Source organism: Natrix helvetica (genome assembly GCF_964273705.1).
Source record: "Natrix helvetica genome assembly, chromosome: 2".
Taxonomy (NCBI): domain Eukaryota; kingdom Metazoa; phylum Chordata; class Lepidosauria; order Squamata; family Natricidae; genus Natrix; species Natrix helvetica.
The window spans coordinates 226,623,753-226,639,500 of record NC_138552.1 but is presented as its reverse complement, the minus strand read 5'-3'; positions in this window follow the sequence as shown (position 1 = coordinate 226,639,500).

Genomic DNA, 15,748 nt, shown 5'->3' with positions numbered 1-15,748 from the left:
TACATTTGCATAGCATTCAAATATTACATAATATAACATATAGTCAGTGTGGTAAATTCAAAAACAATTTCAATCAATTTGTATCCTGTGGATTTTCTTACTTATTTGTGTGATCTGAGCTTTCTTGATGTCGCCCCATCTCCCCCCGTTGGCAGTGCTCCGGCCCCTCCCGTGTCTTGTGTATCTACTGGGATGTCTTCTGGTTTTTCTAGGAGTAATTTATTTTTTTCCATAAAGGCCTGCGCCTCTATGGGTGTGTTAATTCTGACCCTTGTCTCCTCCCAGAATATTAACATACCTTCAGGCAGCAACTAACGAAACCACACCCCCTTCTGGTATAATTTATTCGCCAATTGCGAATAATATTTTCTTTTCTCCCTCACTTTCTTGGGGATCTGTTTCAGTATGGTTATCTCCTTATCTTTATATATCAGGGCTTGTCCCCTTTGTGTATTCAGAATTTCATCTCTTGTGCTTTTCCTAAGAAATTTAATGTGCACCTCCTTGGGGACATTGTGTGTTCTAGCATATGTGGAGTTCACTCTATAGACCAGGTCTATTTCCCACCCCATCTGTTGTTTTTCTTTCTGGGTATACTCAGCCAAGATGGTTGTCATGATGTCCCTAATGTTTTCATCATCTGTCTCCATCACATTCTGAAATCTAAGATAAAAGGACATTCTCTCAAACTCTATTTTCATTTGTTGGGTGTCAAGCTCTTTGTTTCCCCTTTGCACACCCTCCACCCCCCCTCATCTCAGCCGCCCCCTGCTCCAAGTGATCCAATCTCTGTGAGTTCTTATCAATTTTTTCCTGGTTTCCTCTAATTTCTTCTTTCATCTCCTTCAGCTGTTTCTTAATTTCCTCTTGTCCCTGTAGAATTTGTTGAAACATTTGGTGAAACTCCAAGTCCATAGTTTTAACTGGTTTAAAAGCTGTCAATGTTGATTGCGTGCTCGGACTTGAGGTTGCAGATGTCGGGGCAGAGGCAGCAAAGCCGGACTTTCCAGGAGGTGGTCTTTTAGATGTCATTGTTAGTAATAAAGAGTCCAGTCAGTATAGAGAAGAATCAGTCAGAGTGGTAGAGCAGCCAAGGGAGTTCGGGGGGGTAGAGAGACCAGGCAAAAGGGAACTCTCTATCACCCTGGCAGGGAACAGATGTTTTTCACTCCAGAAAGTTCAAAAGCAAACAATCCACAAGAGGAGTATCCAAATAACACGGAGACAAAGACCGGAAGCCTGAAGTTAAAAGGTGGAGTCAAGTTCAGCTTTCATGAAGACAACGGAAGTGTGCCATCTTGCCCTGCCAACTTCGAGAACTGAGGCAACAAATAAAGTTTTCAGGATTCAAAGTTCCCAAAGATCACATTTTCCTGAAAGGGTTAAGTCTAAGGATCCATTTAGTTGGAGTGTGACCTCATTGGTTTGGCTCTCCCCCTCCTCCTTCCCTGGGGCTACGAGCACTTTTGTTTCTAGCCGCTTGTCCAAGGGGGGGGGGAAATCCCCCTCCCCTCCAGCCGCACTTCTCCAAGTTAAACAAAAGTTCCAATTAACACCACTGACAAGTTTTAGAATTGGTAATAGGTATGAAGGGAGTCTACGCCTCACCGCACCGCCGCTGCATCCTTCAAGTAGCTTTTTTTCTTCCGGACAGCCTCACAGCGAAGACGCTTCAGCGCACCTCCCCTTCGTGCTCCTCGGTGCCTGGAGCGAAGCGGGAGCCCCCCGACGGCCGCCGCCGATGCAGGGGTCCTCCCGCCGTGCCGCTCCTCTGGCAGAATACCTCTCCGGGGTGTCCTGTGCCCCCCAAGGGGTAGGGAGCCCACCGGGGATGCGCGGGGCAAGCAGTCTCTGCCCGTCACCGTCAGCCGCCGGAACCGGAAGTCAGATAATGCTGGTTCTATCAGCTAAGAAATGAAGATTTTAGCCTCACTCCATAGCACAGGGGTGTCCAAACTTGGGAACTTTAAGACTTGTGGACTTCAACTCCCAGAATTCCCCAGCCAGCTATGCTGGCTGGGGAATTCTGGGAGTTGAAGTCCACAAGTCTTAAAGTTCCCAAGTTTGGACACCCCTGCCATAGCATCAGATACGACTGGACAGGGGAAACCTTTACCTTTACCTTTGTTAGGCTGAATTCTCAGACAGTAAAAAAATAAAAGTAAAAACAAATCTATACAGATAGAAATGGCTCAGCCTGTTCAAAAGAAGAGGCCCAATATTCTGTTACTTAGAGTGGGAATGAATTCTGTACATAGGGATAGTATGTATCCCTACATAGGAATCCCAGTTTTTGCTAAAATCATTTGGATTTTGGTTTCCTAGCTTTTTTCAATAAATATTACTTACTCTAAATTCTTGAATTTCTTATGAGCTTCAGTAATTGATTCCAGTTCTGCTTGACTTGCTTAAGCCTGATGCTTATTAATACGAATCCTATGTTAATCCTATCCAATCCAAAATAAATCTAGAAATAAATTATGTAAAAGAACTCAGGAGTCTGTCAGCACGATAACTTTCTCAGCACTGAACAGAGTGGGACCAGTAGCTAGCAAAAGAAGGACTGAATTTGAAAATAGACCAGATCTGGGTTGAGAAAGATTATAGAAGGATATTATCCTAATACAACCTATGAAAAGCAATGAATGCTGGGCATTACTCTGTTCTAAGCTCCTCCCTCCTAGTCACATGACCAGATAGGGGCACATACAATTTGCCCTATCCTTCTAGGGGCATACATATCCCAAGGGCATGGAAACAAAATACAAGGGGAGCAGAAACACATACATCTGCTAACAAAGGGTTTAAGGGGGGCAAAAAATCAAGAAGCCATGTTTTGCATCTTTTTTCTCCCTTATTTTATATTAGCAAATAGTTCTGGATTTTGTTACATCATTGCTTACAAATGAACTATATACTTTTTCTTTCTGTACCAGTGCTCAATGTGTACCAAGTGAAAACATATAAACAAACTAGTAATAATAACAATAATTACAGCAACAACTTTGGAAATGCCCATTCTTATGAGATAAGGCAAAATTAAGTAAACATTTACTTCAGCTTACTGCTTATACAGAATCAATTTGTGCTCAAATATAACCTGGAAAAGTACTCCTGAGTGTTTTGTTTTTCTCTCATTTGTTTCTAGCAGATTCATATGCCCCCATGCTATGCTGCATTCTGAATCTTAGATGTTGGCTGTTTGGGGTTAAAGATGTGTCTATTTTATATGTAAGAAAATCAATGCTTCATTTTGAGATTCAGCATTCATCATCTCCTTCTCTGGGTGTCCTATGGGAGATGCCCATAGTCACCTACAGAGATGAATTGATTTAATATTCCCTGTAGAGGACAAGTCTGGTGGCCATCCCCTCCCAATGCAAGGGCTCATTCTGTGGAGAAGACAGCAGAGCAAGAAAAACTATTTGCCTTTGCAAATGAGCAAGACTGGGACTGCTTTTGTTTAAGAAGATCAGTGAGCTCAAGCCCCTCCAGTGGCAACAACCCTTCAATACCCATACTTCATGTGCCTAGACTCCCAATTTGAAATCTTGTGACTTTGCCTCTGGATTGGCTTACAAACCTTCTACAATGTTTGGACCCTTTTGTTGTGGCCCGCCAGCTGTCAGCGAAGCTGGTGGCAGACTCAGACAATGAGGAGGTTGGGGAGGAACTTGGGCCAATTCTGAAGTCTGGGGAAGGCTCTGATGGATGCTCTGCATTGGAAGCAGAGATAGAGCCAGGGCTGTCTGACATTTCCCAGCTGCCTTCGGAGTCAGAGATAAATGGGGAAGAAGAACAGCTGGGGCTTGGTCCAGATAAGCATATGCACAGAGCTGTCAGGAGAGGAGAACAACTGAGAAAAAGAGGCTGACTCGGGAAGAAAGGCACACTTGGATGCTAAATTGCCCCTAATAATTGGAAGCAAAAGGGGAATGGTGGTTGCAGGAGACAACAGTTGATACTTCTTTTGGAAGATTTGCTTATCGTGGTTCGTGCCTCAGAAAATTCTTGCCAGGAATTAATTTACAGCTGTGTGATTGGAAGATCTTGGTCTAGCAATTATCCAAGGACTGATAAGTACTGTTATTACAATTAACCCTTGGAAGTATTATTGCCCGGATTTTTCTGTGTGTGAATGCCATGAATTCACAGTAGATAAATAAAGAGAGTTTTTAGGGACAAGTAGTCTGTTTCTTGGTTCTCCTAAGGCTGGGTTCTCCTATACCTTGGATTTGTGCCCCTTGCTTTGGATTGGAACACTTTTAATGTCAGCTTGCTGAACTTTGTAGGAGATATTTCTCTACCAGTAGTCCTCACTTAATGACCATTCATTGAAGATAGCATTAAAACATTGAAGATAGCATCATGAGCAGCCTTCACATTTATGTTGATTGAGCATCCCCAGAATTAAAATCTCGGCACTTGGCAACCAGCTCACATTTATGACGTTGCAGTATCCTGTAGTCACTTGATCACCATTTACAACCTTTCCAGGTGGCTTCCAACAAGCCCAGTCAATGGAGAAAGGTTGTCAGTCATGTGATGACTCATTTAATGACTGTAGGTCATTTGCTTACCAACTGTGGCAAAAAGGATAGTGAGTTTGGGTAAAGTTATGTAAAATCTCACTTAACCATCCTATCACTTAATGATGAATTTTGCAACCCTTGTGGTTGTAACGTGAGGATTACCCATACTCTCTCTCTCTCCCCCTCCCCCTCCCTCCCTCTGTGTGTGTGTGTGTGTACATTTGCACTCAGTTTTTCTTTGTTTATTTCCTTCATAACACTAAGTTTTGCAGCCACTTTTGTGTGATTGTGTGTGTGTGTGTGCATGTTTGACCTGAGATAGGATACCCTCAAAGAACTTGTAGCATGTTTGACACCATTTTCTGCTTTTTATTTTGTTCTTTTAATACTTTTGGGGAGAATTTAAGAGATTTCTCTTGAGAAATGAAATGTGTGCCTAAAGTTGTAGAAATCTTTGCCCTTATTTTACCTCTTAGAATTCTTTCCCATCCCCCAAATTATACAATTTCTCCCCATTTGGAGGGAAAGAATAAGGCAAAATGAATACCTTAAGCCTCATAAAGTAATGCTTTTCTTTTTTTAAAAAAAATCATTCTTTATTTCTGCACTATTTGTAACCTGTTCAGTCAAAGGTTTTGGGCAGTGTACAATAAAGAAATCATGCAATGGTGTAATTTAACAACATACATCAATTATGCCTATTTAAATCACTTAAGATTTGCAGATGCTGTTATTCTCTTCTCACAAGACCTAGAAGAGCTACAAAGACACATTCAAGAGCTGCACAAAGCAGGAAAACTATTTGGCTTAAAAATAAACCTGAAAAAGAGTCAGGTTATATTGAACAAATTCACCAAGGAAAGAAGAAAAAAATATATTTGGAGAAGAAATAGATGTAGTAGATCACTACATATACTGTACCTTGGCCAATGAATCTCAATGGAAGGTGATATAATAAAGAAAATTGAAAGGCATATTAAATGTTGTTGGCAGACATTCAGCAAGCTAATTTTCAAGAACAACCTCCCCTTATGCCTGAAGAGAAAAGTTTTCGATTAGTGTATGGTACCTGCTCTGACATATGCCAGTGAAACATGAACACTAACCTCACAATCGATACAAAAGCTGTGAGTGGCACGGAAAGGTACATGCTCGGCATTTCAAGATAAGACAGAAAGACCCACACATGGATTAGAGAACAAATGAAAGTATACAAGATAATCAAGAGAGTAAAAGAATTGAAATAGAAATGAGTTGGTCACATAACAACAAGAACTGATGGAAGGAAGGAAGGAAGGAAGGAAAGAAGGAAGGAAGGAAGGAAAGAAGGAAGGAAGGAAGGAAGGAAGGAAGGAAGGAAAGAGCCTTTGTTTGAAAATCCAATACTAATCTAATAAAAATAGTTCTCCTTATCCATAATTCCCCTATCTATAATTTTACGTATTCATTCAATACACATCGAATGTTTTATATTCACATTTTTTGTCATGTGGTTCTATATGGAAAAGGATTTTTGGACGGCTTTTTGTGTATTTTATGCTTTTGCACATGGATAAATAATGGGTTTTTTTTTTAATATGAGTATCTATTATTCTTCAATGGAACCACTGAAAATAACTACAGCCACCTGTGCTACACCAAGCAATCACATTATTCTTAAAAGAATTTCAGCACGGGAACACCATTGTCATAAATAGTGTCTTATAAGGGAAGGTTTAAGCTTTCTCTTTCTAACTGCAACCTCAACAAACCATTATTAAGATTTACTTTTTCCATTCCCCACCACCCCAGTTCATAAGGTGGAACAGTTGCAGGAACTGGGCATGTCTAGTTTAATGAAAAGAAGGACTAGGGGAGACATGCTAGCATTGTTCCAATATCTCGGGGGTTGCCACAAAGAAGAGGGAGTCAAACTATTCTCTAAGGCACCTGAGGGTAGGACAAGAAGCAATGGGTGGAAACTAATCAAGGAGAGAAGCAACTTAGAACTAAGGAGAAATTTCCTGAGTTAGAACACTTAATAAGTGGAACAGCTTGCCTCCAGAAGTTGTGAAGAAGATGTTGGATTTGTCTGTAGTGGTGTAGGGTTTCCTGTCTAAGCAGGGGTTGGACTAGAAGAACTCCAAAGTCCATTCCAACTCTGTTATTCTATTCTAACTAGAAAAAGGATTCTAGTGAGGTCAATGGAAGTTGTTTACTTTTTGTGCTAATTGTTGTAGAGAAACAAATTTAACTGTAATCCTAAGGATGATGAAGGGGTCTGTAATCCAAAAAGAGAGGGGGGAGGGAGGGAGGGAGGGAGGGAGGGAGAGAGAGAGAGATTGGTCTCAAACAAATCTTGGAGATAAACAGTAGCAAACCAGTCTATCTTTTTCATTTTATTGATTTTTATCTGTCGGAGTAATTTTGTTCTATTCATTGTTCTGCACCAGGTACCTGCCAAAAAGTGACAGGAGAGACATGAAATTCAGTTTCTACATTGCAAAGGAAAAATATTGTAGTCAAAGTTACCAGACTTAATGCAATGTTGTATCCAAAATCAAAGCATAGGATGAATATATTTTAATCAAGATAATCCAATTTCAAGGAATTTGGGAGCCCAGTGCAGTGCCAAGTTTGGAGCCCACCCCTCATATTGCTGCAGCATGTGATTTCTGTAAAATGAGATATTACAAAGAACCAGAGCTACAATTAGAAGCTGTTTGTAGAAGAAACCTATTGGATACAAAATAATAGTGGTTTTTTTTTTTTTTTGTGTGTGTGTGTGTGTGTGTGTGTGTGTGTGTGTGTGTTTATCAATTTTTGCTTCAAAAAGAGACACACTTCCCTAGGCAGAGAAAAACTACTTTTATTTCTGGAATGCTATTTTCTTTGCCTTCTGTCTTCTACACCTCTACAAAATTATTTAGCAATTGTCTGTTTCAGCTGCACAAAGAAAACAGAAGAAAAATCCATCACCACAAGATCTTTCTTAGGTTTAGATCTAATATCCATTTTCCTGTCTTTTATCCAGCTAACTATCCATGGGAGGACCTGCCCTCTTAACCCCTGACTCCTAAACTTACTCAAGAGTCTTTGGTGAGGAACTTCCTCAAAAGCTTGTTTTTAAAGTCCAGATGTACATTTTCAATTGATCTCTCTGTTTGCCCCCTTAAAGAATATCCACTTCCCCCATCTATCTCTCCTGATTCAGGTCTTAACATATTCTGACAAAGGAGCAGAATGACCAGGGATGACATAAAGAAAGAAAACACAGCAGTGATAAATTTGTTTATTTGTACATGCATTTATTTGTTGATGCATTTATTTGTTGTAATTAAATCCATTTCCCTCTAGAAACAGCAACAACAGTGGAAAACAATGTTAGATGTTTACCCAATAGATGTGTATGCTTTGTGCCCTTTTCTGGCACTCTCAAACAGTCTCCTATTGTCTGGCATCTTTTTCTTGATGCTTATGGGCACATCATGGTAACATTGGAGGAAAATGCACAATGAGTATCTTTTCTCTCTTTTGTTATAAATATGTTCTTTTGACCTTTCTCACTTAAATTAAGCCTTTCGTCTTGGTGTCTTGGATAAGCTGGACAATCAGCAAGATATTTTAGGCCCTTTTCATTTACATTTCACTTAAACAAGCAACACACTTTTCTCTGATATCGTAACTGCCCACATTTGTTTTATTCCCTCTTTCCTCCAATTCATAGATATATCAGATTTAGGACACTTTTTAAATATTAGGGTTACTGGATCTGAATTGCAAACATCCCATTAGATTTTTGGAGGGATATGTGAGGTTATGTTTAGTTGAGTTGGGTTGGGTTTGTTTTTTGATGCCTCCAAGTCAGTGTTCACTCCTGGTGACTACTTGGATAAGTCCCTGAAGTTTTCTTGGTAAGATGTTTCTGAGGTGTTTCAGAAGGATTGAAAGAGAAAGTGACTGGCCCAAAGTCATTCAGCTGTGTTTTGCCTAAGGCAGGACTCATGGTTTCCCAATTTCTAGCCTGGTGCCTTAACCATTATATCAAAGTGGCTTGCTATTAGGTAAGTAAATGTAGGGAATTTTCTATATCCCTTTGTAGTTGATATTGCACAGTCTTAGTCTTCAATGCACATCCCAGAAACAGAAACATAGCTGACGAAAGATAGATAAACTGTTAGTATGACAGAAGGTCAAAGATGATTGGGGGTGGATTTAAAAAAAACCTGGATTGTCCAGCATAATTACAAATCAACAGATAGGACTTTGTTTGCAAAATCCACTGGGCAGGCACATGGATTATGGAGATACAGTCTGGCACACATATCTTCTACATACCCATTGGTGACAGCTGCCTGGAAAAATAAAAAAGCCCTTCCTCTTGTGAATCTTGGAAGCAACTATTGTCATTATCATGTATTTGTTTTATTTGGATCTCTTCTGGTATATACTTAATCTCATGGCTCCAGTGATGGAAGAAGAACTGTACACCTATTGTCAGCATTCCAAATATCATGCAGAATTAAATTAGAGTCCAAGGCAGAGCTATCCTTAAAGTTCCAATTTAATAATACAGACATGTTGGCACATCTGTGGGATCCCAAATCTAAAAGCTTCCTGGGATTCCACCCAGTTGAAAGTTCATGATCTTATCCCCACACCCATAAATCCATAACATGGTCCAATCTTCTTCTGCCACGCTGGCATCTCCACCCAGCTGGTTCCGGTCAGGTGCAGAGTGCAGAGACAAATGATGACCTTGGGCTTCTAGAAAGGAATGACAACAACACATTCCACAATTCTACTCCTTTCTATTCCCCCTCCCAATTACTACACTAATGAAACAGCATAATGAAATAATAGAGAGTGTGGCAGGACAGAGATCCTAAAAAGGAATATCACTGCAGGCCTGATACCTATACAGCTTGCATAGGAATTCAACATAGCAGATGCAGGAGTCTGACAATGGCAGCAGGAAAGGTCCTGTGGGTGAAACCTATGGAGGGAGGGACACATAAGGAATGGGGTAATCCATTTTCAGAGGCCAATGGAGCTACATATGCTGCAATCCCCTTAGACTTTCCCAAGGAAAGTAGTACTCTAGTAGATCACCCAATGGGGGGGGGGAGGAGAGAGAGACTGGAAGGTAGGGAAGAGAAACAAAATGGAAATACCTGTTTACGTAGAAGGCAGAGCTGATAATATGCTTCTACTTCTTTCCTCTCCTTGGTTAAAAAAACAAACAAACCCACCCTTCACAGAAGCAGAGTCTTGCTTTCTACTTTTTCAGTCCCTCAAATAAAAACTGACAACAAAGATTAGTTACTGTGAAATGAAGCAATCTAGCCAAGAGCCTTGCATCTGTTTCTCTCCGTGCCTATTTGCTGCCTGTTTCTCAGCTTTGGATACATCTGCCACATGTATTGATAATCTGGTCTTAGATTCTTGCTGGCTTTAGCTGTCACTACTTGTATGAAAGGCTTTCATAAGGATGACAAGGAGAATGATCACAATGTGTGTCCCTATTGAGTATCAATGATTGAATCAGAAAAACTACATTGGAGCTTCTCACTTGACATATGAGTTCAATTTGTAGACATTTGGAAGACAGATGTCCCCATAACATTAGTAATGTGACCCCATAACATTAGGAATGGATTTTTATCCCCTCTTAATGAATAAAGAAATTCAATTATAACGTATTAATGAAGTGTTATGGTACAATCAATATATTCAATATTACTTACTTTTTAACTTATTTGCTTGTTTATTTTCAATATTGCTAGTATATCCTTAAGCATTTTGGGCAAGTTCCCTTTGAAAACTCGCTAAAGTTTCAATGTTCAATTGAAGTTAACATGTTGTACCTGAAGATTAAAATCAATAGTTTCTAAATGTTATTTTCTTTTCTGTCTGACTAGATAGTATCCCATACTTCTTTCTACATCTCTTGATTTATTTTAATGATCTGTAAAAAAAAAGGGGGCACATAATACGAATTGCGTTTTCACATTGCACAAAAAATAAGAAAATTATCAGTTTTGGAAAGAATAAAATAATTAGAGAGTCTAATCCTTAAACTTTTTTTAAAAAAATTGTGAAATCAAATAGGATTAAAGAAGAGAAGGCTGAGAAGTAGTTTACATGTGAAGTAATATCACAACAAAAAAATAAGAGAGATGGGTTTGAAAAATTGTGAAATATTAAGTTAGCTATTATGAAAATACTACTGTAGAAATTAGTTTATTTAATCATGTAAAACAAAATTGTAGCTTTTCTTTGATAACATTTGTTAACTTGACTCTTTCTACCCACTCCTTATGAATAGCCCTGCTGTAGAAATCATTTTATTTAACAAAGTAAAATAAAATAGTAGTTTTTCTTTGCATATGTTGTATATGTTTATTAAATATACATAAGTATGTGATATGTATCCTGATGTTCATCTATCCTGATGTTTTTATATCGGATTTTTATCTCTGCCAAAAGAAAGTACAGTATGTATGTATGCATGCATGCATGCATGTAAGAATGTGTGTGTCTCTCTCTCTCTGTATGTGTGTGTGTGTTTGTGCTTGTGTGATGAAAGCACCATTGCTAACTATAGCTCTAGACCAGTGTTTCTCAAACTTGGTGACTTTAAGTCCTGTGGACTTCAACTCCCAGAATCCCCCAGCCAGCACAGCTGGCTGGGGGATTCTGGGAGTTGAAGTCCACAGGACTTAAAGTCACCAAGTTTGAGAAACACTGCTCTAGACCCACTGGATCTAGAAATAAAATAGGAAGGTTTCGATTAGGGATATTAAATAAATCTCTGCAGTTCTATGGAAACAAAGCAGCCTTTTACCTTTACCTTTATTTCGATTTTTATACCGCCCCCTCTCCCCAAAGGGACTCGGGGCGGTGTACAGTCAAATAAAACAGATAAAATGGAATACAAACATACAAACATAAAAACATAGAAGAGGAGGCAATATGACACTGTACAAAGTAAAGTAGATAAAAACAATATTTCAACAATCCTAAAAATACCCAATTAAAATTACCCAGTTAAAATATATCTGCCAGGAGGTATAATAAGGTTATGAATGGTCCAGGCCGGCTAAACGGAACAGGTGAGTCTTCAGTTTTCGTCGAAAGGAGGGGAAGTCGGTGGTGGTTCTGATATCGGGGGGGAGGTCATTCCAGAGGGTTGGGCCCATCACAGAGAAGGCTCTACTCCTAGGTGCCGCCCGTTGGCATTGCTTAGTGGACGGCACCCGGAGGAGTCCTTCCCTGTGAGAGCGAATCGGTCGCAGGGAAGTGTGTGGTAGGATGCAATCCCGCAAGTACCTAGGTCCTGAGCCATGGAGCGCTTTAAAGATGGTAATTAACACCTTGAAACGCACCCGAAAGACCACAGGCAGCCAGTGCAGCTCGCGCAGGACCGGTGTTACGTGGGAGTACCTAGTACTCCTGAAGATAGCCCGCGCGGCTGCATTCTGGACTAGCTGCAGTCTTCGAGCGCATCCCAAGGGAAGCCCCATGTAGAGGGCATTGCAGTAGTCCAGCCGAGACGTCACCAGTGCATGAGTGACTGTGCGTAGGGCATCCTGGTCCAGTAGGGGGCGCAATTGGCGCACCAGGCAAACCTGGTGGAACTCCCCCCTTGCCACGGCTGTCACATGGTCATCCATTGACAGCCGGGCATCTAGGAGGACGCCCAAATTGTGCGCCCGTTCCACAGGGGGCAATTGCTCGCCCCCTATGGTCAGTGATGGAATCAACTGACTGAACCGGGGTGCCGGTAGCCACAGCCACTCAGTCTTGGAGGGGTTGAGTTTGAGTCTGTTGTCCCCCATCCAGACCCTGACGGCTTCCAAACACCGGGTCATCACCTCGACAGCCTCGTTGGGGTGGTCTGGGGTGGAAATGTACAGCTGCGTATCATCAGCGTACAGATGATACTCCATCAACACGATCTGCAGATATGGAGCCTACTAGCATCCAAATTCAAAAACTTCACACCACTACATATTTCAGATTTTTCCCCCCAAAAGAAAAAGAGCAAATGTTTGGAGAAGGGTCATACAAAAAAAAGCATATAATAGAATTTGGATGCTTTGACAATGGCTTTAAGGAGCAATCTTTGGTGCATTTAAGTGAAACAGGTGAATTATTCCTTAAAGGAGATTTAAATTACTTGTGATCATGTAATCGACATAGGTCAAATTCATAACTTCTTTTTGAAAGAACATGCATATAACTATGTGGAATAATCAACATTTGTAGGTATCTATTGGAGTAAGAATAAGGCGCTATCATCTGAAATAATGATGCATTTAGTTACAGTTTCCTGTGTTTAAATGTATTGGTTTTAAGATACTACAAGGTTTAAATATGTGTAAATGAGCCCTAGATTAATCCTCTTATTACTTAAATGAGAGTTTAGTTAAGCATGTACCACCTTTTATCTACTACATTAAGCCTATGTTTGGTGAATTCAGAATCTAATGAATGTCGGTAGCCATAACAATATTTTCCTTCTCTACAGAAGAACCCTATAAAATCATTGGGTTTTCTAAAATCTTTTCCCATGTCCTTTATATCTGCCATCATTTGCTGTCTGTGAGCTTTCAGATTTTAAGCCAGCTTTATACACAGCGAAGATCTTGCAAGGGAACTGGTATAGTTATAATGATAGGCTGTGCCATCTCTGCCCTAGCAGAATTCAAAGATGCTAAAATGCTGAGAAAAGAGTTTGATATGATAGAAAATATTATGTATCTTAGTTTCCAGGATAAAGCAAGAAAAATACTACCATGATTGCTGGTTGAATAAACGACACTATCGTTCCTGTACTTATTTTCCAACAGCTCATGTTTTCATAGCATAATTTTATTAGTTTCTTAAACTAATGGCAGATCATTGGCAAAAGCTTCTGAAAGTTCTATAGTTTCTTCATTTCATTTGATGTTGTCAGAATCTATGAAAATTGTCCTGTTTACTCTCGTTTCCTTTTGTAAAGTTGTAAAGTTGACATATATTGGATTTTAGTTGAAAGACTGTGAAATGTCTAGGTCAGGGGTGCCCAAACTTGGGAACTTTAAGACTTGTGGACTTCAACTCCCAGAATTCCCCAGCCAACCATGCTGGCTGGGGAATTCTGGGAGTTGAAGTCCACAAGTCTTAAAGTTCCCAAGTTTGGATACCCCTGGTCTAAGGTAAAGACATGCAAAAGTCTTCTGAGGAGTTTGCTAACAAATTTGTTTGTTTGTTTGTATCCCTCTTTATTATTTTTACAAATAACTCAACCAGGCAAACATATCCAACACATCTTCTCCTCCTATTTTCCCCACAACAACCCTGGGGTTGAGTTGGGCTGAGAGAAAGTGACTAGGCCAAGTCCCCCAGCTGGCTTTCAGGTGAATTGTAATTTAAGCTTTTAAAAAAATCAATAAAAATATAACTGGCTTAAAAAAAAACTTTATTAAACAGTAACAATAAAAGTGAGGAAATCCCACCATCATCAAAGGAATTTTATTTATCTCCCATTTTCCCCTGAGGGAGGACTGACTGCAAATCATGTTCAACGATATAAATGCATGACATTATCCTCAAACCATGGTATCCACCATGAGTGGTAATCACAGGAAGGCTTACAGAAAGAATGAGAGCATGAAAAGCATCTTCTTTTTTTAAAAGCGTCTGAAATTGATAATAGTTCTGGCAGTTATTATCATGGGGGTACCTAGGTGCTCCCATGTTACACCCCTTTTAGGCGGCATGCACTGATTGCCGGTTGTTTTCCGGGTGCGATTCAAGGTACTAATTATGACCTTTAAAGTGCTCCATGGCTTAGGCCCAGGGTACCTGCGAGACCACCTACTGCCACCAGTAGCCTCCCACTGTCCAGTGCGATCCCACAGAGTTGGCCTCCTCAGGGTGCCGTCGGCCAAACAGTGTCGGCTAGCGACCTCCAGGGGGAGAGCCTTCTCTGTGGGAGCACCTTCCCTCTGGAATGAGCTGCCCCCAGAGCTTCGCATAATCCCTGACCTCCGGTCCTTCCGACGCGCCCTAAAAAGTTGGCTTTTCCAGCAAGCCGGCCTGGCCTGTTAATTTTATCTAATTTTTTAAAATGTTAGTATTATATTAATGGGGTTTGTTTTTTGGATTGTTTCTAATCTCCTTTTAACTTTTGTAATATGTGTTTTTTAATGCCACCCTGAGTCCTTTGGGAGAAGGGTGGCATATAAATCCAATAAAACAAACAAAACAAACAAGTTCCCCCTTGCAAGTGACAGGAAGAAAGCTAAAAGGGCAATTTTCCTTCCTTCCTTCCTTCCTTCCTTCCTTCCTTCCTTCCTTCCTTCCTTCCTTCCTTCCTTCCTTCCTTCCTTCTTTTTTGTTGTAACATGGACACACCATATGGGAAAACATTCGGAAAATAGTGGAGTTAAACAGAAAGTTGGGGTGGGGGAGACACATACCAATGGACAATCAGCGGAAATCACATGTTTTCTCACCCACTTAATGGAAAATGATTGGTGGTTGCTTTCCTGGCTCAGGTGGGAGGGATGAAAAAGCAGGATATAAAGCAATCAACGGCCCACAGTAACAGTCATTTGGGGAAAAAAATAGATGTTCTCCTTTATTGTGAAAAATAACTAAAAAGTAACTGAAATTCAGAGAGAAATTTCTTAAGAAGATTTGATTTCCAGCTGATAATAGCATAGGAGACCAACAGATTAAGTCTGCTCTGAAAAAGAAGTGAAGTTGTTTGATTACAAAATGAAGCATGCCGTAACTGTGCAAATGGAGAAAAACACACAACATAGTCAGTAGCAGACAAATGGAATCAATACTGTTTATTTTGCAGTGGTTTTTCCACAGCTGCCTATATTCAGCCTAAAAACAGCCATATATAATATAACTTTTTCTATGGGTTTAGGTCCTTCAGTGTGTAGCATTTTGTGTTTGGTTGAAATCCTGCTCAAGTTTCCACAAATGCAACTCTAATCATCCTCTTGACTCTTTCATTTTCCTCAGGTGCTTCAAAAATGAAGGTGCTTATTTGACTCTGTTCTGAGAAAGTACTTAAGAGCAATCCTGTCAACAGTCTGGGCCATTTTCTCATTCTGTAGGTCAGGCAAATGTTATACAGAGGCTACCGGAAATTTATAGAAATCAATTGAGTGGATGATTTCTTTACATTTCTCCTGGGGAAAGACGAATTCTTCTCGAGATTCCCAAAGACA